Source organism: Alexandromys fortis, unplaced genomic scaffold (genome assembly GCF_014885135.2).
Source record: "Alexandromys fortis isolate MF-2015 unplaced genomic scaffold, M_Fortis_MF-2015_v1.1 scaffold_12, whole genome shotgun sequence".
In the NCBI taxonomy this organism is placed as follows: domain Eukaryota; kingdom Metazoa; phylum Chordata; class Mammalia; order Rodentia; family Cricetidae; genus Alexandromys; species Alexandromys fortis.
This window is the reverse complement of record NW_026067937.1, coordinates 6234239-6259966: the sequence shown is the minus strand read 5'-3', so window position 1 is coordinate 6259966 and position 25728 is coordinate 6234239. Positions and strand designations below refer to the sequence as shown.

General features: G+C 46.4%; 1 long non-coding RNA gene across 1 annotated transcript; it reads right to left on the bottom strand.

The window, feature by feature from the left end:
- Positions 1–14311: 14311 nt before the first annotated feature.
- LOC126504699 (uncharacterized) lies at positions 14312–18861 on the bottom strand. Its single transcript, XR_007592686.1, has 3 exons — positions 18609–18861; positions 17385–17473; positions 14312–15176 (listed from the first exon to the last, which is right to left on the bottom strand). It is a non-coding gene; the product is annotated as an uncharacterized lncRNA (long non-coding RNA).
- Between the last annotated feature and the right edge of the window lie 6867 nt (positions 18862–25728).

Here is a 25728-nt window from a genome sequence, read left to right as displayed (position 1 = left end):
GCCTCCCCGAAGCTCCCCAGGAGCACAGGTGGCCACTGGGTTAGAGAACCTGACTCAGACCCGGTTCTCTCGGCAAGACCAGGAGGATCTCAGGCACAGCCCTGGGGATCACAGCCCTTGAGGGCAGGGTGAGGCCGAGAAGGTTTGCACAGTGCCGAGTGGCAGAGGTTACTGGGAAGGATGCAAAGGATGTGGGTCCTGCAAGAACTGGTTCCTTGTGTGTGGCGGAGGGGTGGGGGGCGGGGGGGGGCGGTGAAGGACAATGACCAGGATGTGGAAGAGACAATCCAACCTCTGGGAGATTTGTGCACAAACCCCGCCCATGGGTAGCTCCCATCTGGCTGTTACTCCTTCAGCAGGTGGCTCCTGAAGGTGGGGAGCAGGCACTTTGTAGCAAGGTCCTTCTCAGTGAGCCACAAAACTGAGCAAGCTAGCGGGAGGTGCTCCTTTCCTCAAACGCTGGTTTGCTTTCTTCCTGTTTTGTTTTCTCGCTTCAAGTAAAGAAGACAAGGCCTGATCGGGACACAGGAGACCCTCTTTTGCCCTCTCCTTCAGCCTGGGTCAGAGGACCCATGCCCACGTGACTCCTTTTCCGCCCAGTGTCTTCCGCCTTACAGTTCTCTCTGCTTCGTTTGTCTCAGCTCTGCCCGAGCTCACTGTCTCATGTCCCGAGCATCTATGCCCCCTTTTTCTCAGCTCTGCCCGAGCCCTGTTCCTGGCATCCATGCCCCCTTTTGTCACCCTCAATCACACCTCCGCTGACTTCCCAGGCCGATGGGCAGCACCTGATCCCCAGCCCAAATTCCCTGTAGTGTCCATTTGTGAACTAAAAATTCGGGGACTCCTGTTGCTTGGTAATTTAGCATATAACATTGAAGCTCCCCAGGACAGGCCTTTGTGTGGGGCAGCAACTACAGTGACTGCAGAAGCCCCAGAGACCAGGAAACCTAAAAACATCTGTAGTATGAGTGGGTGAATGAGTGGGCAACCTTCCCTGCATTCTCAAAGGGGCTCACTGCAATAAGACATAGCTCTAAATCAGAGATCCACAAACTTTTTGCCCAAATATAGACTTTCTACAGCTGCTGACCTAGAATATATTTTACAACTTAAGTGACCTAAAAAAATCGCAAGAATAATATAGTAAATGTGAAAATCATACAAAATTCAAATTCCAGCATTTGTACCTTAAGTTATACAGACGCAAAAGCAGTGTGGGATTGAGGTTCTCTGTGGGCTTTTTACACCACAAGAGCAGAGTTCAGACATACACTGTCCAGTCTGAGGGGCAGAGAATATTTCTCTTGTCTCTATCCAGCAAATATTTGCCAAGCCATGCTCTAAATAGTGCTAACAAAGGAGGCAGGGATGGAATCCACTTAGATACAAGTTTGGATGAGGACAGAGAAACTCTCTATCCCTAAATTCAGTGCTTCGTCTGGGCAGCTGCAGCCTGTGGGCAAGCTCACTCTCCTTTAACGACTGTTCTTCCAGCTCGGGCATAGCCTGTTCCGTGCATGTTTGTGTACAGGGAGCAAAGTTTAGTTGTTTATCTTATTCCTTTAAAACCCTGATACGTGACAGTAGGAATGGTCAGACCTTTCTCTGTGTGATTCTTACCCCCACCCACACGACGCAGCACAGAACAAGAGGACCTCAGTAAATATTTGTTATGGCTGACTTAGACTGTCAGCCACAGAGAACCTTAGCACGGTTAAATAATTTCTTATGGCAAAAGGTTCCAGTGGTGATGGAAAGGTTGAAGCGAGGAGAAGAGGCAATGAGATGGAGTAGGAAGGAATAAGAGGAGAGGGTTAACTGAAAATAAGAATATATGGAAAAGCCATGCAGAAATCCGATACTTGATCAATTTTGAACAATTTAGAGAGGGGCTCAATAGTGAACACTTGCTGTTCTTGTAGAGGACCAGAGTTTGGTTCCTAACACTCACCAGGCAGCTCACAACTACTTGTAACTGCAGCTTCATGGAATCCAACACCTTCATCCACAAGTACACACACACACACACACACACACACACACACACTAAATATTTCAAATAACATTTTTAAAGAGTGTATTTGAATGGAGGTACTCTATGTAAGTGAATAAAGCTGCTCCCAGAAGTCATTGGTTATCTAATGAAAATTCTAGAACTAGGAGTGGGCTACCTCCCTGTGATGGCCAATCTTCATGGCCAACTTGGCTCACCTGGAAAGAGGGACGCTTGGCTGAAGAACTGTTTCCATCAGGTAGGCCTGTTGACATGTCTGTGGGGCTTTTCCTTGATTGTTAATTGATGTAGGAGGGCCCAGCCCACTGTGGGTGGTGTCATCCCCTAGGTGACTGCAGATGAGCCTGGGAGCAAGCCTGTAAGCAGTGTCCTCTATGGCCTCTGCTTCAGTTCCTGCCTCCAGGAACATGCCATGACTTCCTGTTCTGGCTTCCCTGGATGAGAGACTATAACCTATAAGCTGAAATAAACCCTCCTCCCTAAACTGCTTTGGATCATGGTGTTCATTACAGCAACCTGTTGATCATAGCAGCTGCTGGGCTCCCCAGACCAATACTGGCTACAACCAATGCTCTTGGCTGTCCACCAGAACTACGGAATAAGACTGTTACTGGAAACTCCCCACTCTTTGGTTGCAGGGTATAGGAATATCAAGCTGGCATTGAACTCCTTAACTGATGGCTAGTCCTCACAGTGAAAGCAGGTGATGTTCAGGCTGCTGGAGAAACAAAAAAGTTATCAACAATTAATTGTTCTTCTCTATGGTAGCAAGTCTGTTAAGGACTTTCTGGTCAGATCTGAAGCCAGCTCCATAGGAAGTAACCTGTGTCTGGTTACTGTGAACCCAGTCAAAACGCTGAGACTGGAGAGCCACAGGCCCCAACAAGGAAGCTACTGCTGCTCTTTTTCCACATGAACATGACGTCCCCACCCAGCAGCCTTCTAAATAGCTGTGCCCATGCCCACAGGCCAGAGCTGCTGCCAGCTTTGATCAGAGGCTTCTGTTTGCAGCAGGAGCGGCTGCTACAGAGAACCATACTGGTCACAACGATAAGAACAAGAATAAGCTACTGTTGATTACTCAGCCATGAGTGAGACTTCTATCTGACCCTTTCCAAAGCCTGGAGAACACGGTGGAAGGAGGGGAAAGAAGGTAAGAAATCACAGGGAAGAGGAGGTGCTGCGGAGTGCTGTCTTCCAATCACGACACAACCACTGGACTCTTGAACTCAGCACCTGCGGTCACCTGCGCAAGATTGGGCATCTCACATTCTGTCACAGAGCAGGGAGGAGCTCCCAAAGTCTGAGATTTACAGTTAAGGGTAGCTGGGAGGAGGGACTCACAACCCTTCCCCAATATCTACAGGCAGGTAGGTCAAGGTTGCTCGAGAAGAGAGGCACCTTTCTTACACTCTAATGGGACACACACACACACAGACACAGACATAAACATATAAGGGGATCAGGAGTGAGTAGGATACAAAAGAGGGCAATGGAGGATGAATTTGTGAAGAATATATTACATACATGTATGAAAATGTCATAATGAAACCCATTATGTATAGTTAATATATGCTAATCAAAAGTATTGTTTAAAGACCCAATAGTGTGAGTGGGTTTCTGTAGGGTAAATGACTGGCCACAGACTATCTCTGAGCACTGAACTCTAACTTCTCTTCCAATGCCAGTCCTGTGAAGCAGAACCCCACTCCCATTCTCAGAAGCCCTCTCTGCAGCTTGTTTGATCACTGCTCTAGGATCCTGGGTCTCTACCACAGGCTTTCCCACCCACCACTGTTGTAGACTGAAGAGAAATCCAGTCATGGGTAATGGTGGGTGAGAAGGGACAAGAAGCAAAGGAAAGGAGAAGGGCTTTGAAAAACTGCACTGCCCCTAAGATCACATCAAGACCAGATAAGAAAAAAACAGCTTCTATCAACAGCCAACCTGGGCCTGAGGGGTAAATTAAATGACTCAGAATAAATTATCATACAAGAGGCCCTACCTTTCATCCCCAGCAAGGGGGGGGGGGGATAGGGTGGTGAAGGAAAGAACAAGTAGAAAAGAGAGAAAGGGAAATGAAGGAAGGAGGGGGAGGGAGACCTTGCTTGGTATTGGCTTTAACTGGTAGCAAACCTGCGCTGATTGGAGACAAAAGACAAGTTCTTTTGTAAAAGGGAAGATGAACACACGAGAACTAGATGCGAGAATTCCGAGAAAAATGGGTGCCGATGGGTAGTGATTCGCTTAAGTGTGGCCAGTCCTTCAGTGAAGGCAGCCTAGGGAGGATGGGCAGATCAGCCCACCCTTCCTTTTCACTTGTCTGATGATGGCATTGTCTACTGCCTTTGCACCTCTCTGTGCCTCCCCCCACCCGTGTTTGTGCTTTTAATGGAAGATCCCACTGCTCCCAGGAGAGCTCAAGGCTGAAGGTTAAGCAAAGATTCTGGTCACAAACCTGGAAAAGCAAGGCTGATGGCAGCTACATAGAAAAAGCAAACCTCTCGATCTTCAGACTCCGCAGTAGGAAGAACAATTAGATTGGATGAATGACCCTGACCTCTAGATGTGGTCGGCCATCTCCAGGGGTAAGGGACTTGCCACCTGCCCATCTGGCTTGCAGAGTACCCTGTGCCTTCCAACACTGAGCAGCCATTTTAGAAAGGGCCAAATGCATAAAATACAGACGTTCAACAATTTACTCTTTTACATTCAAATGAAAATTGCTCTACTGAGGTAGGTAAGTTTCCTTTAAAAAGAAAAATGTATTCTTACAATGTGGAAGCATTGCTTCAAGTGTTATTTTCAAAGACTTAACAGTGAGCGTCATAAACCAGGCATGATGACACACACCTGCAATCCCAGCACTCAGGAGACAGGAAGATCAGAAGGTCAAGTTCATTTCTACCTGTGTATCAAGCTTAAGGCTAGCCTGGGATAGGTGAGACCCTATCTCAGGAGAAAAAGAAAAGGAATGAGCATCATTAAACAATTTTAAAAAGAGACTTAATCTCACTGATCATCAGAGTAGCGTGAAATCACCCAAGAGAGGCTGCAGTTGTCCTTCCAACTGACACAGTTGTGAAATCTGATGAGAACAGACATCAGCCAGGAGGTGTTGAAGAAGACATTCTCACTCCTAATGGTTCTGAAGAGCAGATTCTTACAGACAATTCGGAGAGTGACTTGTTACGATCTAGTAATGAGAAGAATACATACGCCTATGACCCAGAGAAGTTCGCCAACAGATACAAGCCCTGGGGAACTCCTTCACAGGCTTACGGTGTGACAGCACAGAGGTAGTCATCGCTCCACAGCTCTGAAAGGGGACACCTGGTAGCTTCTTAAAGAGACCTCCCCAAGAGAACAGACATGGTGGCAGTGGCTCTGTTCTCACTTCCCCTTTGATAGTTTCCACAAGACTACGTTTATGGGAAAGGGGGAAGCAGAATTCCTGAACTCACCTTGAGAGAGTTTGACTCTTGAGTCTGAGAAGGTGTTCAAGGAACACAGCCCTTTCGTGAGCACACCGTGCCAGATGCCAGGGCCTGTGGTCTTTGAGTCACTCACTATGTCATCAATGTAATCATCTATCCTGACCTCAGATTGCAGGCTGGATTATGAAACTAGGCAAGTCTCATACGCTCCCTGGTTACTCAGCGCTTACTAGATAAAGAGCCCCGAGTGTAAGCTCGGGCGTCAAACCCAGAGGGAGAGAGCCGAACCTCATTAGCCATGCTGATTTAGGAAGTGATAGACAAGAATAACTTCTGATTCTCTGACAATGATGTCTTGGGGGTGTTCAAGGAAAAGGATGCCCCCATGGAGAGAAAGGGTAGGAAGTAGATATAAAACCAAAGAAGCCCAAATCACACACACCTGACCCTCCTCCTGGACACATGCCAACTCCTAGACGTTGTTAATGGTGTTTGGCTTAAGCCTAACAAAGGGGTAAGTTACTTTTCTCGCTGGTGGGATAAGACACCCTGTCAGAAGCAATTTCAGGGAGAAGACTCACATTCAGAGGGCAGTCCGTCGTGGCATGGAAGGCAGGAATGGGGCAGTCGCTCATACTACATGGACAGTCAGGAAGCAGAGGACAGTGAACACTGGGCTCACCTAGCATTCTACTTTTTATGCAGTTTGGGACATCAGCCCATGGAACAGCATCAGTTACGTTCAAGGTGGGTCTTCCCACCCTCACAGGTAATCTGTCTAGAGACTAACCTTGTGTAGACATCCCCTCACAGGCAAGCCTAGAGCTTGTCCCAGGTGATTCTAGATGCTGTGGTGTCGACTGTATCAACCACCGCAGGTACCACACTCCATAGCTTACACCTTAGCTTAGCTCATCAACACTTAGTAAAGAGCCCAAAAAGCAAACAAACAGAAAGTCTACGGGCTAGATTGTGGCGGTCTAGGTCTCTCTCTCCACAATGACCACAATTCCTGAGAAAAGAAATGGGACCAAAGCCGGGTGGTGGTGGCGCATGCCTTTAATCCCAGCACTCGGGAGGCAGAGGCAGGCGGATCTCTGTGAGTTCCAGACCAGCCTGGTCTACAAGAGCTAGTTCCAGGACAGGCTCCAAAACCATAGAGAAACCCTGTCAAAAAAAAAAAAAAAAAAAAAAAAAAAAGGACCAAACCAAGATTTTGTCCAAACCCTTGTTCTACACTAATTTTCTTTGTCTGCAGAGGCAAAGGGGTATTTGCACGGAAATTAGCCAAGTTTTGCCTGAGCCCTCGCCTGGGCAAATAGCAGGTAAATAATTAATAGTATTCTGGGCTTCATAGCTAGGATGTTTACCCTGTATGTATTCACCTGCTCATGACATTAGGATCCCATTCTCTCTCTCTTCAGTCCTTTAGAAATGGTCTCTAAGCACAACACAGGAACGGAAGGAATGGGAAGTGCCAGTCAATGGAGACTTCTAAATGAAGCCGTGCTAGTGGCTTCTGTATATGGAGGTCTTATGCTGGGCTTTTTGTTTTTTCTAACTGTTCACTTACGGGGTAGTATACTTTTGCAGGGAAGGGAGAAATGGAAAGAGAACTGGAGCCAGACTCTGTTTAGCAGCTGAGCTGCCTGTGAAGAGACAGTGTCCTACAGAAGTGTGATGTTCTGTGGAGGCTCCTCCTTTGGTTCCAGCAACCTCCACAACTGCCCATCGAGAACACTAGTAACATTTACTACTGTCTTTTTCTTAGCAGCCTGCAGATTCTGTTGTCTTTCTACTGATGTTACCCTTTGAGGGTACCCCAGCTTGGCTTTCTATGTCCCTCCCGTGTCGGTGTGTGTCATCCCTTACATTAGAATCCCTGTTGGAAGCACTCGAATCCTCTCTTTCCGGCTTTCTTGGCTAAGTCCCAACTGATACAGGAGGAGGCTGGCCTTTACTATCTACTCTTTTCAGTAACTATCAATCTCTGTTGTCTGTCCTTATCAAGGAGTTTGCCCTTTTCAGAAGATTATTTATTTTGTGTAAGCATGGTATCCCTGAGACGCGGACAAAGCAAGGCATTTTGTGGAGTAAAAAGGACAGATCTAGAGATTTGAGATGACATTCCACAGTTGTGTGGCTATGGAACAGAAGCCAAACGCCAGGTGTCTTGTGGCTGGCATGAATTTCCCTATGGCACTCTGGTTCTTCTCTCTTACCACGAGAAGATATTCTTTCTGGGTCACGGTAAAAATTCATTTGGGTCTCATTTGCCCTTGATGAAAAAGTGCTATAACTATGCAAATTGCACATCAGGAGGCTGAGGAGCACGCATTGCTATTTTTGGTCTTTATAAGAATATTTTGCATTTGAGTCAACCAGGCATTGTGAGCATTCCCCAAATCCTAGAGCAGAGTTTCTATAAGTCAGAGTGGCCTGAGAGGGGAGGGGGTACATTGTGCCTCGTCATCCACCTGGGCTTCTACCAGGATTCTTGTCCAAGGACACTAATCACAGTTTATAAAGGTTCTGTCTACCCTCACGATCTAATCACCTCCCAAAGGCCCCTTCTCCCTGGCATCATTACATTGGGAGTTAGGATTGCAATATATGGATCTGTGAACTGCAGACACAGTGTTCAGTCTACAATAAGGATATTTTTAGGAGGAAAAACCCGCAAGTTTCTGGGCTTTACCGCCATCTTCTAAAATTGAAAATCTTGGAAATAGTACTTGGAAAGATTTTGTTTGTTTTTATTTTTTTAAGATAGGGTTACTCTGTGTAGCCCTGGCTGTCCTGAAACTCACTCTGGAGACCAGGCTGGCTTCAAACTCTCAGCGATCTCTCAGAGAATTCACAGAGCCTCTGCCACCCGAGTGCCGGGATTAACAGTATGTGCCACCACCACCAAGCAGAAAGACATATTTTTAATGAACAACCTGGGTGGTTCTTGGAAGAACAAATTGTGATGTCTCCTTTTCCATAGACGGAAGACAGTTATCGACACTCAGAATAGATGAACAAAGAAAGGGAATACAGATAATTTGTAGCCTGTCACATAGAGTATGGCCTCTTAAACATTTTCCCCCATGGCTCAACTTTATAGACGACACACAGGGATATAAAATAGAAATATAAAACAAAAGTTACTAATAAGAAATTACAAAGTTTAAAAAAGAACTTTGGTATGCATGTAACTACCATTACTAAGTGAATGCAAATGTGTATGCTAATGAGATTATCATTTCTGTTTTATACAAAAATTAAACTGTAGATGAATATTTGGTACTGCATGATGTTAGCATTTTTTAGAGTTGATCAATTTTTTTTATCTTATAACCATCAATGCTAAAAATGCTGTTTCACATAAATACATACTACAAAATAACAGAAGCATGTTCTGGGTCACATCAGAAACTTAGGGGGATTCTGTTTTATTCTTGAGCCAAAATTTACTTTATGGTTTTTTTTTTCATGGAATGAAAGGAAGCATCTCAAACAGAAAATTTAAAGATCAATGTTCTCATACAATCCAATCCAAAGACAAGCTCATTTGATATGTGCACGAGGAGGAATGATTAGGAAAAGATTTAAAGTCTTTTTTTTTCCCCCATAGTTAAAATCATTACATTTCTATAAAACCTTAAGTCACAGTAAGAACAGCACAGTTTGTAACAGGCGGTGCTCCTGAATCTGAGCTGAGGTGTGCCAGGCAGCACTAGTTGGCATGACGTGTGGTTCACATCAGCTCCAAACGCTCACTTGGGGGTTGCAACCAAGACTGCAAAGAAGTCGCCAGATGCCACATGGGTGAGCGCTACAAGGCACAGCCCAGATGTGCGAACACTACAAGGCACAGCCCAGATGTGCGAACACTACAAGGCACAGCCCAGATGTGCGAGCACTACAAGGCACAGCCCAGATGTGCTGCACATCGAACACCGCAGTAAATTTTGGTCCCCGTGCACTCGAAACCCTTTTACTGTCGCAAATTCACGACCTTCTCGTTCAGTTGCACAACTTTACATGGTGCCACGACCCACAGATTAAGAAGCTGTGGCAAAAGGCACAGACCATCTGGTTTCCACACCCAGGAGGAGGTATTGCCGACTGGCTAGCATCCCACGACGTGCCTGCCGTGTTCTGCTGGTTCGTGGCTGCACGTGCTCTTCACAGCAGAACTGTGGAGTGCTTAGTAATTCGCATTTGACACAGGAGAAATCTGAGACTGATTAAATAACTAATTCAGCTATGATCCAACTTCTAACCAATGTCCTACAGCCTACTTCACCCCAACTTTGGGCTCCTTTCGCTCATCCCATCCAGAAGGAAGCCCTCTTTGCCACCAAATGATTACAGGGACCTGAGCTGTGTGCAGGGGGTACTGATCCTGCTCCTCAGAGGTCTCTGTTTTCCTCCTGTTTGTTCTTAAATGAAGCATCCTTAAAGCTTCAGAGAAGGTTGGGAAAGAGTATGCTAGCCCCCCTCCCCGAAACCAGCAGAACGGGATCCTGGCACACAAAGACCTCTTGATTGTGCCCTGTCTTCCCTAGTGCTCTTAGGAGCTCTTCAGCCCCTGCATTGGTTCAGCAGCTTCTGCCTTTGCCCCAGAGCAATAGAAGCCAGTCAGAAAACCTAAGGCAGCAGATGCCTTATCAATTCTCGTAGAGAGGCCCTAAGGGAAGCTGCCCATCTGTTTGCCTTATCAGAAATGTTTGAAAACCGAATAACGCCAATGGGCGGGCGCAGAAGCACGGCGTGCCTGACATCTGTGTGATCTTGCGTCACTCAAGAGCGGCCTTCTCTGTTTGTCTTACGCATTGCTTCACATAGCTGGTCACCGTTCTGCTGACACTGCTGTTTGAACCCACCAAGCTAACAAAAGACTGAGTCAGGAGCCAGGTGGGGCCTCTTGGGTGGTGCTGACTGGACAAGGGGCTTCACAAAGGGCTGCAGACTGCAGTGGAAGGGGCCTGGGCTCACAATTCCATGGTTCTCTTTTCTTCCCCAAGGTTGTTGGAAACCCCAACCTGCCTCTCTTAATTTTACACGCATGTTCCAACAGGCATTTGCCAGGTATTCAAGGACAGCCTGGCTAGCTGCAGAAGCTTCAGAACTGAGTTCAAATCCCACCTCAGTCATTTATGTGTTGCCTTGGGTGTGTTAAATAGCCTCTCTGAGCCTCAGTTCACTTACAGAGACAATCGGCTATTAAAGTTTTTAAATGTCTGAAGGAGAAAGTAATTTTACATAAAGTAACTATGCAAAACTTGGTTCGGGAGATCTTTCTTGGGTGGCTGTTGTGTTCTAGGAGCTGATCAAAGTGAAGGAAGAAGACTTTCTGGCGAAAAGAACTCAGGATACCTTATCTCAGTGAGGAGATTACAACCTAGCAGCAAAGACAGATAATATTCAGACAGGAGCCCTGGCAATATCCTGCCATCTCACTGTGAGAAGGCAGGGAGTGGCGGAGGGGAAAGGGACCACTGCTGTTGAAGGAGAGGGAAGACCAAAGCAGGTGGCATTTGTACCGTGAGGTGTGTTCCAGACCCGAGGACAGCAAGTGGAAAGTACCTGAGACTAGCTGTGTTCTATCTTAGGGAACAGTATGGACACCCGGATGACTTGAACTTGGGATACAAAAAGTAAGTGAGACCCAGTGTGGTGAAGCATGCGTCTAATCCCAGCAGAGACAAGCAGATCTCCGTGAGCAGAGCACCAGCCGGTCTACACAGAGAGTTCCGGTCCAGTCAGAGCCACATAATAAACCGACGTCTCAGGAGAAGAGGTGGGCGTAGAAGTAAAATCTGTCATTTATATTTCATATAATCTTGGTAGAACTTTGACAAATACAAAGATGGACCAGACACAGAACTTATTTTTCTGTTGAACCTTGAACTGCTGTCTAGCAAAGGAGAAAAAAAAAATACCTAAATAAGAAAATAAGGAATGTCATAAAGGAAGTGTGAATAAGTACTACAAAAGTCATACTGCCCCTCACAGCCGTTTATGAGACCAGACGCTTACAAAGTTCAGGAAAATGGTGACTCATGAACGGAGAGGAAACAACTGTAAATTAAAGGAGCCGGACAGAAGTTCCAGACCCAGAGCAGGGAACACAGCTCCAGGCAGATCATTGGCGCTGTGTGCAGGAGACCCCAGCACACAACAGCAGGAATAACAATTCTCGAATCCTAACAGTTAAAGTCCCAAGAGCCAAAATGAAGTGTTCAACAGATAGGTTCAATAACAGATTCAAAATGGGTAGAAAGAGAACCAGGGAACCAAAACCACCTAGAGCAAAGCAGAGAGACAGAATGGCGGAAAACACAAAGAAGAGACGGATACAACGGGTAGACTCCACATTTTTAGAGCTCTAGAAGAATTTAGGAAAAAATAACAGCAAACCAGTCTTGTCCAAATATGGGGGTAAACTCAAAAAAGAGAAAAAGAAACACCGCACAGGACTGTCCTCCAAGGCCAACAGCCACCCCTTTGTGAACTCAGCTGTGTCTGCTTGCAAATGTCACTGACTGTTGACAATCCTCCATAGAAGGAGGGTGGGGAGGATCATGGGGCCTCACCCGAGTGCCCAGCCACTCCTCTCAGCCAGTTGTATGTAGTTCTGCCCTGATTGCACATGGCCTCAGGGAGGGGCTGGAATTCAATGGTCTAAGAAGGACTTGGTGAGGAGTGTGGCAACTCCAACCACACAGTCGTTGTCCATTCTGGACGCAGACCTCCCAGTGGCTGCTCCAAGGCTGCCCACGCTCCTGCCTGTACCACCTCACCCATTCTCTGTAAGGAACCCTAATGAACCCATTGGTTTTCCAGGATGGACGGTGGCGCAGCTTGGTCAGTAGCTGGAGGAGGAATGGTCAGTATTTAGGTCTCCCCTAGGGAAAGAATTTTAGCAACAATACTGAAAGAAAAAAAAGGCAATAGGATTGTAAAGTCAAATTTTAGTTCTTTTAAATAAATGATAAAGGGGCTGCTGAGATGGTTCATTGAGTCAAAGCACTTGCTGCCGACTCTCACTACCTTGATCCAATCCCTGGCCCACGCAGTGGAAGGAGAGAACCAAATCCTGCAAGGTGTGCTTTGATCTTCGCCTATGTACTCGGTGTATCCCTCATAAATAAGTAAATAAATAAGATAAACAAATGTAATGCCTAATAAAGCTAAAAATCAGTTGAGATGGAGCAAGACCACAAAAGGGAAAGACCCAGATATTACTATCAGCAGGAGAAGTGACAACAGTCCTTTGCTGGAGACATTTGCAAAACATGGGGAGGAAATCAGAAAAGAATTTGGCAATAAACTTCAAAATGTAGATGAAAATAAACCCTAAGGAAACATTACTTACCAGGATTAGCACAAGAAAAAAACTGGAAAATATGCAATTTTTTAATTTAAAATAAACTTGTCAGCCACTGCTAAGTTCAAGCAGTTATTATTAAACATTTAAAGATTTAATGTACAACTTTGTACAACATCTTCCAGAAAGTAGAAAAGGTGGGTGCACTGCCTCGTTTGCTTTGTGAAACTAGAGTACTATCAGTGCGGCAAGCCAGCAAGGAAAAAAACTCTTGGCCAGCTTTACGTGAGAACATAGGTGTCAACGGCTGAGCAAAGTATATAAGCCAACTCCAGCAACGTGCAAAGGAAAAACGCACAAATTTGACTCCTTCCAGGATGCTAGGGTGTGTGCTATATACATGTCCTGTTCTTGGGAATCAGGGTCAGCTTCCACTTAACAGAGCAGCAGCAAGAAAACACATATCCCTGAACTCCTGTTTCTCGACTGTTAGATGGTGTAAAGGCAACACATAGCTAGCAGAAGCTGTACTTTTAATGTTGAATTTTGACCTTTCCTGGATTATTGGCAATCAGCAAAACCCCGGAGAGTCTGGAGCAGCTGTGAGCCTCAGTTCTCGGGGAGCAGCTGACAGCCCTCAAGATACTATGCCGTTGAGCCACAACTCTCAGTAGGCTCAGTGTACCAAACACATTTTGGACTTGTGTTATTTCCCATTTGTGTTACAAAGGATTTATCAGAACATATCTTATGGTGAGACTAAGAGCATAAATAGTCAGCTCAATATATGTAGAAAAAAAATGACCCTTGCTAAAATTCAACATCTGTTTAGTATGCAAAATCTTGGAAATTAGGAAAAAGACGAGGCATTAATTATCTGCTAACAGCATCCACAGTGAAATACTTAACATTGAATTCAAAGGAGAAACTTCAAAAATGTTCCCTCTGAGGTTCTGAACAGAACAAGGATTCTCAAGGTCTACTCAGCAGCATCTGTGGGGTTAGACAAGAAAAAGCAATAAAGACATAAGGGAGGCTGGGGAGACTTCTTGGCGGGAAAGAAGGCTTGCTGTACAAACCTGAGGACCCGAGTTTGTATCCCCATCCCCTACATTAAAAAGAAAAAGAGAAAGAGGGCAGGGCATGGCCACAAGCACTGCTTACTCCAGCATTGTGAGGAGTGGGGACAGGGAGAGTTAGCCGGCCGCCAGCTAGCTCGGGTTTACTGAGAGACCGTGTCTCATGCACTAAGATGGCGAGCAACAGAACAGGACATGCCGTGTCTTCCTTTAGTCTCCAGCTGTGCACATGTGTTTTCACCTGCACACCTATACTTCCACACATACATACTCACTAAAAGAAAGAAAAACAATACGTGAGAATCGTTTTTATTTGTGGGTTGTATTTCTCTCAATAATTTTAAAACATTTTAAAAGTAGAATTATATCATTCCTCTATGCCTTTTCCTCCTTCCAGCTATTCCTGTGCCCTGCCCCCTCCACCCCTTCCCGTTTCTCCCCATTACTCCCTCTCGAATTCATCGCCTCTTTTACTTTGATGATGATTATTATGGCATGTGAACACGTAAGTACATAACTACAACCTGTTTAGTCAGTTTAGTCTTCTTTGTATGCATATGATCTCAGGGATGGCCACTTTGTATTGACAACCGTAATCGGGGCTCATCCCTGGCCAAGACTATCTCTCCCTCTATTAGCAGTTGTTAGTTACCTCTAGTTCTTGGTTCTGGGTGTAGCCCCCCGAGATGTCCCCTTCCATGGGAGCATACCTGTTCATGCTGTCATCGTTTGGGTTTTATTCAGGCAGCCATATGGTTGGGGTACCATGGGTGAAACTTTCCTGTTAAGTTTAAGAGACTAAATCTCACAGCAGTCATTCTAGTCCTCTGGCTCTCGCCATCTTTCTGCCCCACTTCCCACAAAGTTTCCTGAGTCTTGGGTGCATGAGTTATGTTGCAGATATATCCACTTGGGTCGGGCACCCCACAATCATTTGTTTTCTGCATTTGGACCACAAAGAACCAGCTGTGGTTTTCTGAGCTGGTTTCTGTATGCTGAAGAAGAAAGTTTCTTTGATGAGCGGTGAGAGCTACACCCTTCAGGCAGAGAGGGCTTTCTAATAGTCCATTCTCGGGCCACGGGTCTGGAGCTAAGCCTGTGGGTGTGGCGATGTCAGCGGATGGAGGGGTCACCTGTGGGTGTGGCGATGTCAGCGGATGGAGGGGTCACCTGTGGGTGTGGAGCTGTCAGCGGATGGAGGGGTCACCTGTGGGTGTGGCGATGTCGGCGGATGGAGGGGTTGCACTCTAATCCACATCAAAATAGATGGGAAGCGTAGATGATTTTTCTAACATGGAGGAGCTTCACACGGGCAGGCAGGATGGCTGGGTAGGTAAAGGGATTTGCTGTCAAGCCTGATGAACTGACTTCACCAGAACCCACATGGTGTAAAGAAAGAACCAATTCTTACGAGTTGTTCTCTGACCTCCAGACATGAGTCACGTGTGTGTGCACAGACATGCCACACATGAACATATATACATAGTGTGTGTGTGTGTGTAAAATAGTCCTCACAATGTTTCTAGATGTGAAGTCGATACAGAAAAATGAACTGAATGTCTATATACCAACCACAAACATTTGTAAAGTAGCAAAACATGCAAGAATACCATTTGTGGTAACATTTTTTAAATGTAAGAAACAGAAAGGAAAGTTTTAACAAGATGTATGCAAGACTCCTGTACAAAACATAGGATGTTTTTGAAATAAAGTAAAAAAGATCAGACCAAAAGGTGAAAATTCCCAGGACAGTCAAGGCTACACAGAAAAATCATGTCTCAGAAAAGAAAAAAAAAGAAAAGAAAAGAAAATTCAAGCCGATGGATTAGAACACTCCCTGTTTCAAATGTTAATTCCCTCTCGGTGGAGCTACATACCCAATAAAAACTCCAACAAGACATGTGTGTTTCCACAAGGTGTGTGTGAGTGTGGAGGCCACAGGTTAATGTTGGGTATCTTCCTTGATCTCTCTTTACCTTATAATTCTTTCATTTTTCACTTTTTTATTTTTTGAGATTTTGGTGTCATTAAATCATTTGCCTTCCCTTTCCTCCCTCTAAACCTCCCATATACTCCTCCTTGCTGGCTTTCCAATTCATGACCTATTTTTTTCTTTTATTGTTGTGATATGTGTGTGTGTTCCTAAATACATTAAAACAACCCACACATTCTGCATAACGTTACTGATTTGTATGTATTCTTTTGAGACAGTCTCCCACTGAACCTGGAAAAGTCACCAACTGGCTGGACTTGCCAGCCAGCAAACCAGCAGGAGCTCCCTGTCTCTGCTTTCCTAGTGCTAAGAAGACCATCATGCCCAGATGTTCACATGGGTGCTGGAACTCAGTTCCTGATGCTTGTATGGCAAGCACTTCACTGGCTGAGACCAATCTATTTCCCACCTCCCAACAAGGCATTGAGAGAACATAATTACTTTGTTATATTCACTTAGAGTTACCAAGACTCAAGAGAAGCCAGGACCTTTCAGAAGGAGAAGCAGAGCTGGAGGACTGGATCTACCAGCTATGGAGTCTTGCTATTGAGCTGGAGTGATTAAGACTGTCATTTTCATTCAAGGATAGATAAGTGGAGACGACGTCACCCGTGTTTTCCAGTGGCTGGGCATCCTCCCCTTCCAGGCACATGGCAGAAAGCACATCCCTACCCTGTGCAGATGGGTGGAGCTCCCTGACTGGCTGTGACAGATGAACTGTAAGAGGAAGGGAATGATGGATAATGTTTTCCCGGTGAGTCAGTGAAGCCTGTGGACCATTTCCAGTCTGGAGTCTGGACGGGGAGCTCTCCCATCAGCACTGACGCCACCTTGGGAAGGACGTGTAACACGGCGCATCTCCTGGGACCTACCAAAGGGGAAAGTAGTTCTTCTATCCAAAACGTACCCCCAGAAAAACATAGTCTCTTCCTTTATAAAGGATATGCAGGCAGAATGCTGGGTCACAGCAGCAACAGTAAGAGATCCACCTATGTGTGGGCACCTCTTCTCTTTTTCAAGAAAAAGTCAAAGTGAAGAATGGTAGAGAGAACATGGCTTGGGTACCCCTGGATATCTACTTCAAAGGGAAAGAGAATCTGCCCCTTCTATGTGCCATACACAGAGTCAGCGCTGAGGGGAATTCCTAATGTACACATTTCTAAAGAGATATGGGCGAATTCTTCATGACTCCAAAACAAATTGTCTCAATGAGAAATGAAAAAACATTATCTATAAAGGAAAAAGAGCGTTATACCTAACATTATATTTAACAGTCGGAAAACATTTTGATAAAGGGCAATGGCAAATGGGAAGGCAGACATAGTAATGGCAATTGGATGTAGATGTTTGGGTTACAGGCTGGACTTCTCTTCCTAATTTTGCTTGGTCTGTTTTTGCCTTGTCTTCTACAATGGAAGAGGCTCTTCTGTAATAGCACAGAAGAAGAAAATGAGTCTTCAACTTTTATTGGTGTTTATTACCTAGAACAGATAACCCAAACATAGAGATGGACAGTGAGACGGTCCCTGGCCCTTCTTACCTGGGGGAACTTCCGACTGTGTGGCAGGCATACGGAGGTAGGATTGAGTCTTCACTATGACCTTTCCCAAGGCCTTCTCTTCTCTGGTGCTAGCATATCATCAAGGAAGTCACACTTGTCTTTTTAACTCCATCATAGGGTCATAGTTTTTCTTCTTAGATGTCCTTAGGGACTTTCCTCCTTTTATTCTCTTCTATTTCTGGTCCCTTTTAAAAACTATATTTTTTATTAGTGTGTGTGTGTGTGTGTGTGTGTATGTCACACACATACATGATGGGGTAAGGGTGCGTGTACCTTGTCACAAGTGTGGAGGACTGAGGACATTTCTGTAAATGTTTTTCTACCTTCCCATGAATGCAAACCTGGGGACTGACTTCAGGTTGTCGGGCTTGTACAGCAAGCTTTCAAGGGTGCAGTGAGCCTGTACAGCCACCATCGTCATCGTCACCATTGCTGCTTATTAAACACAGCACAGCGGCGAGTGCAGCCGGCCAGGTACTATACTTACATCATATATCGAATGCTCTCAGCAACCTTGGGGCAGATGCTGGACTTTCCCTTTTTTAAATATGAGGAAACTGAGACTCAGTAGAAGCTAAACAGTTTGCCCAAGGGTTGTAAGTTAAAAGAAGGTGATGTGGACCTGGGAATCCAGTCTGTCAGACTGGAAATCTTCATTGCTACTTCTGTGCCAGTAACTGTGGAACTGGGAAAGATGACTATTCATCTATAGCTTAAGACACTTCCATTTCGGTCTCAACCCGCTCTATGGTAAAACAGGAACCTGGACGGCTATTCGTCTATAGCTTAAGACACTTCCATTTCAATCTCAACCCCCTCTGTGGTAAAACAGGAACCTGGATTTTTGAAGCCTGTTTTCACTCTGGCTTCTGTGTCCCTTATTTCTGCTTTTGTTTTCAGTGGCAAGGCACCCCAGATCTTCACACATGCTACCCAAGAACTCTTCCACTGACTACGTCCCTAGCCCACAGCATCCATTTCTGCATTTGAGACACTGTCTCCCGCAAGATGAGGACGGAGTAATCAGTCCTTGTTCTAACTTGTTAACTCCCTCTGTAGAAGGGAGACACATAAAATATGACCTTCGGAGCCCAGTACGGATAGGCCCTTTGTACGCTGGATGCCATCTTTGTATTACTGTGCCCTTGGTCCCCAGATATATCTGTTTGCCCCCATGATATGTTCTTGCCCCCAAAAAGATACAGGTCCGGCAGTGTCAACTGGTGTTGGCCTTTATCTTTAGGTACCTCTCTCATCCCACGCATTCCGAGTGCCCTGTAGGTGTGACCTGGATGCCACCAAGTCTCCAGGCCCTGAGCCTGCTTGCCAACCCTGTGCCACTGTGTCACAACAGGACGGTAGAACGCTGACTCGTGCTGAAGTCCGAAACTCTGACAAGTTCCTACGTCAGATCCTGCAGGTGGGAGAAAGTGTTAAAAGAGTCTGTCACAGCGGGCATGCGACACGTTCTGCTCCGATGCCAGGCAGAGCAGGGTGTGAAGTTGGCTCTGTGCCTCAACTGTGTGACTTTAGGCCAGTTATTTGCCTTCTCTGATTTACCCTCCCCATTGGCTCTGCAAAGCCAAGCCGATGTGGTAACAACTGAACCAGATGTGTCAACAGTTACAAAACTGAGGCAGGAGGGATTTCCCTGGGTCCTAGGCCAGCCTGGGCGACATAGACAGTTCCTGTGTCAAAAAAAAAAAAAAAAAAAAAAAAGACAGCAATACCTAATCCACACTATTGATTATGTACCTTGATTAAAACAGAGACAGGTCCGTAAGAAATGCTAAACAAATGCTTACTATTGTCATCGTTATTAACCTTCAAAACACCTACTGTGAGATCTATGTGGCAAAGTTAGTACGCAATTACTTTAAATGACTTTTCTCTGCTGCATGAATCAGCCACTGGGTGGCTTTGAACAACTTCATCTGCTGCCGAGCCTCACACAGTGCAACGCGCTGTGGTATACACAGACGCCGGGCCTGGCGGGCCGAGCCAGGAGGCGTAGAAGGTGTTGTAGCTCAGCACACACCATCAGGCATTGGAAAGGAGCATTGAAAGCCATCTGAATTGTTTATACACAAAGGAACTTAGCAAGAAGACTGAATCCAGAGAGCTGCCTTGCTCTGACCTCAGTTTCCCCACCTCCATGAAAAGACTCCTGTCGCTCTTTCTGCGTCTTTGGCCTGCAAGGGAGGTACTTGGTTCTGCCAGGACAATCTTAGCAGCCGGTACTGGGCATGCATCTCTGCAAGGCCTATTTCTGCCAGTCCAGGAAGCACTTGAAGGGCACAGAGTTTAGCAGGGTTCACATCTAGGGACCGTCTCCACCACTCTGCAGTTCCCATTTCTCCCTATCACCACTGCGTGTGACCATTGAAGGCAGCATCCCAAGCGGAGCCCCCAGTCCTCACAGAGAGACCTCCTTCAAGCAGTGGTCCTGTCTGTCTGCATCACTAAGGTACCCCCACCATATTCAGAAAGAAACTCCTTTGTTTCCCCCATTTTGGATATTCTTTTGCACATTGGGGGAGAGGGGTGTGTGTGTGTGTGTGTGTGTGTGTGTGTGTGTGTGTGTGTGTGTGTGTGTGTGTTAAAACTTGGCATTTCTCCAACGCAAAAACTTGCTTTAGGGTTAGGGAGACATCGCCATCTAGTGGCCCCATATAGAAATAACCCGACTGCAGCCCAAGCAAAGTTACAGATTTCCCAAGGGGCCCTAAAGCTAGACTCCAATTCACCCGTTCTACCAATAGCAGAGATGGCTCGGGACCGTCAAGCCTAGAACAGGCAGGCCCGCTGAGCCTGTCTTGCTTCAGCTGGGCCCTCTGCAGCTCTCCCCACCCCCAGCAGGGGCACCCCATCCTCTAGTCTAGCCTTACACGCTCCAGCGACCGAGGCCGGCAGGACTTGGATTACTTTCATCCTGTGCGCTCTCTCCTGCTTTTTATCAGCTTCACGGGAGGCAGAAGAGAAAGATCAGAGATCTCGCCTGGCAACAGGCTAAAGGTTTCCCCGAGATAAGGAGGAGGCAGATAAGGAACCTGAGGGAGAGGGCAGTCATTGATTGGAGAAGTGAAATTTCTTTTTTCACGTTCCCAGCCCAGGAGCAGAGGCTTGTGCTTTACTTCTCAAACAAATAATGGAAGACCTTTTCTGAGGGTTTTTTTTTTTTCTAAAAATTTGATTTTATCTTTTTTTTTCCTTTAGCCTAATTTATTGTACAAAATAATGGATTTCATCAGGACGTCTTCATACTTGTATGTAAAGTGCTTTGATCAGATGCCCACCGCCCCCCTACTTCCCTTTCTCTCAACTCCTAACCCTAGCTTTTCCCCCAGTGTTTGGGATTGGGGATCTCATAGAAGTAAGAAACCCCCACCACTTATGCAAAGTGTGCCGATCTATTCTTGTGTAAATGGAGCCAGGGATCCCAGGCACTGTCGGTTCCGCCTCTTGGATTTGCACGTCACTTCGCAGCTCACTACACGCTTTAATGTATTTAAAATTCTTTAATCTTTACAAATACCCCTGGTCGGAATTATTAGTCATTAGCGATGGGGAAATAGAGGCAGGGAGAAGTTGAGCAACTTTCCTGAAGTCACACAGCTATCGATGGCAGGACTGAATTCTCTTGTGGTTCAGATGATGTGCCAAGTGCTTCTGAGGAAACTCCATGGCTTCTCCCCTAGGGGAGCGGCCAGAGAGTCACACCCCCTAGTTAGTCCTGCCTGGAACCTTCAGTAGCAATCCCCAGTCTCCCGGGGGTCGCCCCATCCCTTGGCTGTTTGCCTGACCGCACGGTATGTCAGGAAGCCCTATGGTTCTGGTCCTCATTTTTGTTTTGTTTTGTTTTTTTTTTTTTTGTGGGGGGGGGTGATGCAGCAGGGTTCTCCAGCACACAGAGGCCACCAGCCCAGCTCCATCAGATTGTGGACTTGTTCTCTCAACCTCTTCCAGGCAGAGCTTTGGTAAATGCCCTGATAAGGAGAATTCTCGTGTTCTCTTATTTTTATAAACACAGGCTCTCCCCTTCTGACCCCTCCTCTCACACACAACTCTTCCAGTCCCCCTCCCTCTGGGAAGGGATAATTCTGCTTTGTGCCTCTGAATGTCATCTCTAGGCTGATGATTCCCAAGCTGAAACCCACAGCCCACCTCCTCCCTTGTACACCACACTCAGCCAGCTTCTACTCAGTATCAGCACCCTAACAACTAGCAAGTCCACATCCAAACTCATGACTGCCTACCATTTCCACTCCCCTCCTTTTATAGCCAAAACCTCCGTATTCATTCCCGTGTTCTTCCCTCTTTCCACCCAAGGCCAGCCTAGCTGAGAAGCGTGTCTGCTTCCGTGGCAGATTTAGAACATGCTTCTTCCTAACTACCTGCCCCGAACTATGACAGTAGCCTCTGACCTGGTCCCCAGCGTGGCAGCCAGAGCAAACCATGACCTTGTTCAAACCCTTCAGGAGCTTCCTATGTTGCACTGTGATCTGGGCACCACTGTGCTGCCCTATTCTTCTTGCTACCTTCTGACCCCCACACTAAAAATGTCAGGGCTAAGAACATGGATTCTGTTCACGCGATAACCTAGTAATGAGGCAAGAACTGGAGCATGGGAGACATGTGGGGGATCTTCACAACACCTTTTACCTCAGCCTGGTTCATTCGTCTACTGCGCCTGTTCAGAGCCTAACCCCACTATTTCCTGCCTTGTCAAGGACTTCCCGCGAGCCCAGGGGCTTCTCACCACCTCTCTCCGCGCCCCAACTCCAGCACAGACCTATCTAGAGGTGTGCCCTCCAGTCTGGCCTTCTCTCCTAGGTGCAATTTCCCAATGACCAGGACATCTTCACATCGGCTGCTCTACCCCTCCCCTCCCTCTGTGGTGCCAGGCAGCAGAGCCAAGCAGGAACCCGGAACTCCTGATCCTGACGAGGCACCGGGTGTGCTCGGGTACCAGCCAAGTTCACGGGAGTCAGAAGCTGATGGTTCCAGATTGGTACAAACAACCCGGGAAGTCTTACTCCCTCTCCCGCGTGTGTTCGGCCCCACCTCAGCCAGTGCAGAGGTCTAAGGAGGGAGAAACTAAAACAAGAGGGAAGGAGAAAGCTTTTCAGGAGAAATGAGGAGCATCAATTGCAAGGGTGGGCTGGGTTTACTTTGAAGAAACTTTGTAGGGGGGGGATAAGAATTCTAAAGACACCGCTACCCCTCACCCCTGCTTGTTATTGGGTATTCAATCTGACGAGCCCCTTTAGGTGGGTGCCTTACAAAAATGCCAGCAGGTCCGAGATTGGCAAATCTTAACCAATAAGGGGTTGGGCGCTATTTTGGAGTTTGCACCTGGATGATGCCCTCTTTCTATCCTTCCCATTCAGTTCTGCCATGGTTAACACAAAAACAGCTCCAGTCCACAAGCAAAACAAATGAGCATGATCCTGATAAATATTTACAAAAACAGGTGCTGGGGGAGGGACAGATCTGGCCCCCAGACCATAGTTTATTTATTTCTGAGCTAGGATTTTGGTTTGGTTTGGTTTGGTTTTTCAAGACAGGGTTTCTCTGTGTTACAGCTCTGCTGTCCAGGAACTCAATTTGTTGACCAGGCTGGCCTCTAACTCACAGAGATCCATTTGCCTCTGCTCTTCCTCTGGAACATTGAGATTAAAGGTGTATGCCACTACCTCCCAGCTAGAATTTTTTTTAAGTGATAAAGAAATATAAATACTGCTGGATAAGTTTCAAAATGTATTTGTAGCTAATCCTCCAAAAATTGGGGAAATATTCTCCTAGTCTTTGAAAACTTACTGCTAAGTTGGCAAAGCTGTGGCTCACATCGCTGACAATGCAGAGTTTTGCTGGTACCCTCTCTCTTTTTACTCACTAGCAGAAAGGAAGATACTGGCGCACACTCTTAACAAAATGCGTACCCATCCACAATCTACACTAACACTGGCCACTTAAGGATAGAAAGGTCCCAGTGGGACAAAAGTCAACAAAAGCACCGGGGTCAGTCAACTGTAAAGGAATGATAGTGAAGAGGACTGTGTATAATTGTCCTTACATTTTCTGTACATCCACCAGCAGCTAACAACACATCTCTGTGCAGTTGTGACTAGTCTAAGGCCGGGCCAGGTAGCAGGGTTTGCATCCTTAAGAGCAGCTGCTGCACCATGGCAACACTCTTTTTTTCATCCTTCAACCTTTGTCCTGTCCTCCTCACAATTCGGGAGGGGCCCCAAAGGAACACAGCTGGGTCCCCCATGCTATCCTCAAGGAGCTTCCTAGTCAAGACGTCATGGATGAGATCTTCAGGTTCTGTACCTCTCTTTTCAAACCCGAAAAGTGGAGACCCACTTCAAATCCCTACCCGATGCTTCTGAGAGACAAGCCCTTTTTCCGATCACATTCTGACCAATGTGGAATAGGAAATTCAGGCAAGTGACTGTGTCCTGACTTCATGAAAGTTTTTAAACATTGACCAGTAAATCCATGAAGATAAATTATTTGGCACAATATCCAAACTTAAAAAATAGATCCACTTTCAAACGTCAAAGCAAGTTTCACTTGTTCCAGAAGAATACACTCTCCGGCAGATACAGAAAATCAGACCATTCTAAAAGTGGCTTTGTCTCTTTAGAAAAACACACACACCCTAGTTTGGGACGCATCAAGCATCTTGGGCTTTTAGTATATCCAATCAGCAATAGCCCTGCAACTCTGACTGTTAGCCATGTGTAAGACTCTAAACTTCCTCTTGCTTAATTTTGGTGTGGGACCCTGTTTGCATTGCCAGGGATATTGTTAGGCTGTGTGCTATTAAAGGCAGCGACTGCATTTGGGTCTTACTCACTTGTGAGTGACACACTGCACAAAATACGATGGGGACTCTCTCGTTGCACAGGAAAGGGACATGTTCCTCATGACCATTTGGGTACAACTCAGCATCCCCGAAGAATACACAGGGAGAGAAGCTGCAAGTGCCCTGTCCAGTCTGGGTCAGAGAAAAAGGCATGTTATAGCTTGAATATGAAAAGCACCCCTCCGTTTTAGGTTTTGAATGTATGTCCGCAACTAGTGGGGCTCCTTCAAGATGTTTCAGGAAGTTTAGGAGGGGGTCACTAGCAGGAAGTAGGTGTGTGTGTGTGTGTGTGTGTGTGTGTGTGTGTACTCCCTGACACCATTCTGATTCTCTATCTTTCTCCTGTCCGCGGTGAAGAAGATACTCTACCACACACTCCCTTTACCATAGTGTTCTGCCTAAACCTGTAGGGTCAAGGAACTGTGGACTAACAAAAAGCCTTCCGCCTCATGAAGTTGTTCTTTCAAGTATTTTGGCCATAGTGATGAAGAAGTTGCTAACATAAAGTGGGAAGAACGGTGCCCCTGTCTCAACTATGTCAAGAGCTGTGTTCAGATCCTGGTGCTGATCTGCACGGCCTTGAGCCCACCTCTTGCTTAATGCCACCTGAATCCCTCCTCTTCCTTGTCCCCGGTTTCACAGTCAGCACCTCTGGTGGTGGCTTGGGAAGCCATCTTCTCTGGGCTCTTCTGATGGCATTCCCTCCAGCAGAGTCAGAGCAACAAAGAGTCCTTGCAAAATGGACCTCACCACACCCCCTCGTGGTACAAACCCTTCAGCTCCTCGACCATGACAGCCTGCAGGTTCATTCAGAGAGCACACAAAACTCCACAAGTTGCTCCCCAGCTGATCTCTGTACAGCCACGGGTCTGCTTTTCGTTAGGGTCACATTGGCCTTTCAGTTCCTCCCTTATACAAATCCCCTCCCCACCTCTGAGCCTTTGCTTATGTCTGGCCCTCCCTCTGGTTCTTCCTTCTGCTCCATTTCCTCTGGTTAAGGATCCCTTAGTTGACAGACAGAATGCACTTTCTCCAGAAAACTGCCTCTGATTCTCCAGTCCAGGACCAGTGGCCTCCTTGTGACATCCTTCTTAGCGACAGTCGTCTTAGATATACTTGACATATCTATCCTGAGTGGAATTGTGTGCTCGATACTTGTCATCATGGGGCAGACTGGAGGATCCACGAGGCCAGGGACACATGCCTGTGCAGGCTACGCTGCTTTCGCCTAACAGCTGGTACATGTGCATACGTGCAGTGAGGGAATGGCTGAGGGAAGCTTTGTCTCTCCGACGGGTTCCTCATTTACAAAGGTCAAGAACTCCCACTTCACAAGCCAGCCGTGAGGACTGAACAGAAAACCCGCGTGAAAGCCCTTGAATTGTGTCTTGCCTCCAGTAGACAATAAATGTTTGTTGAGTGACTTATAAGCGCGATAACTTCTAAGAT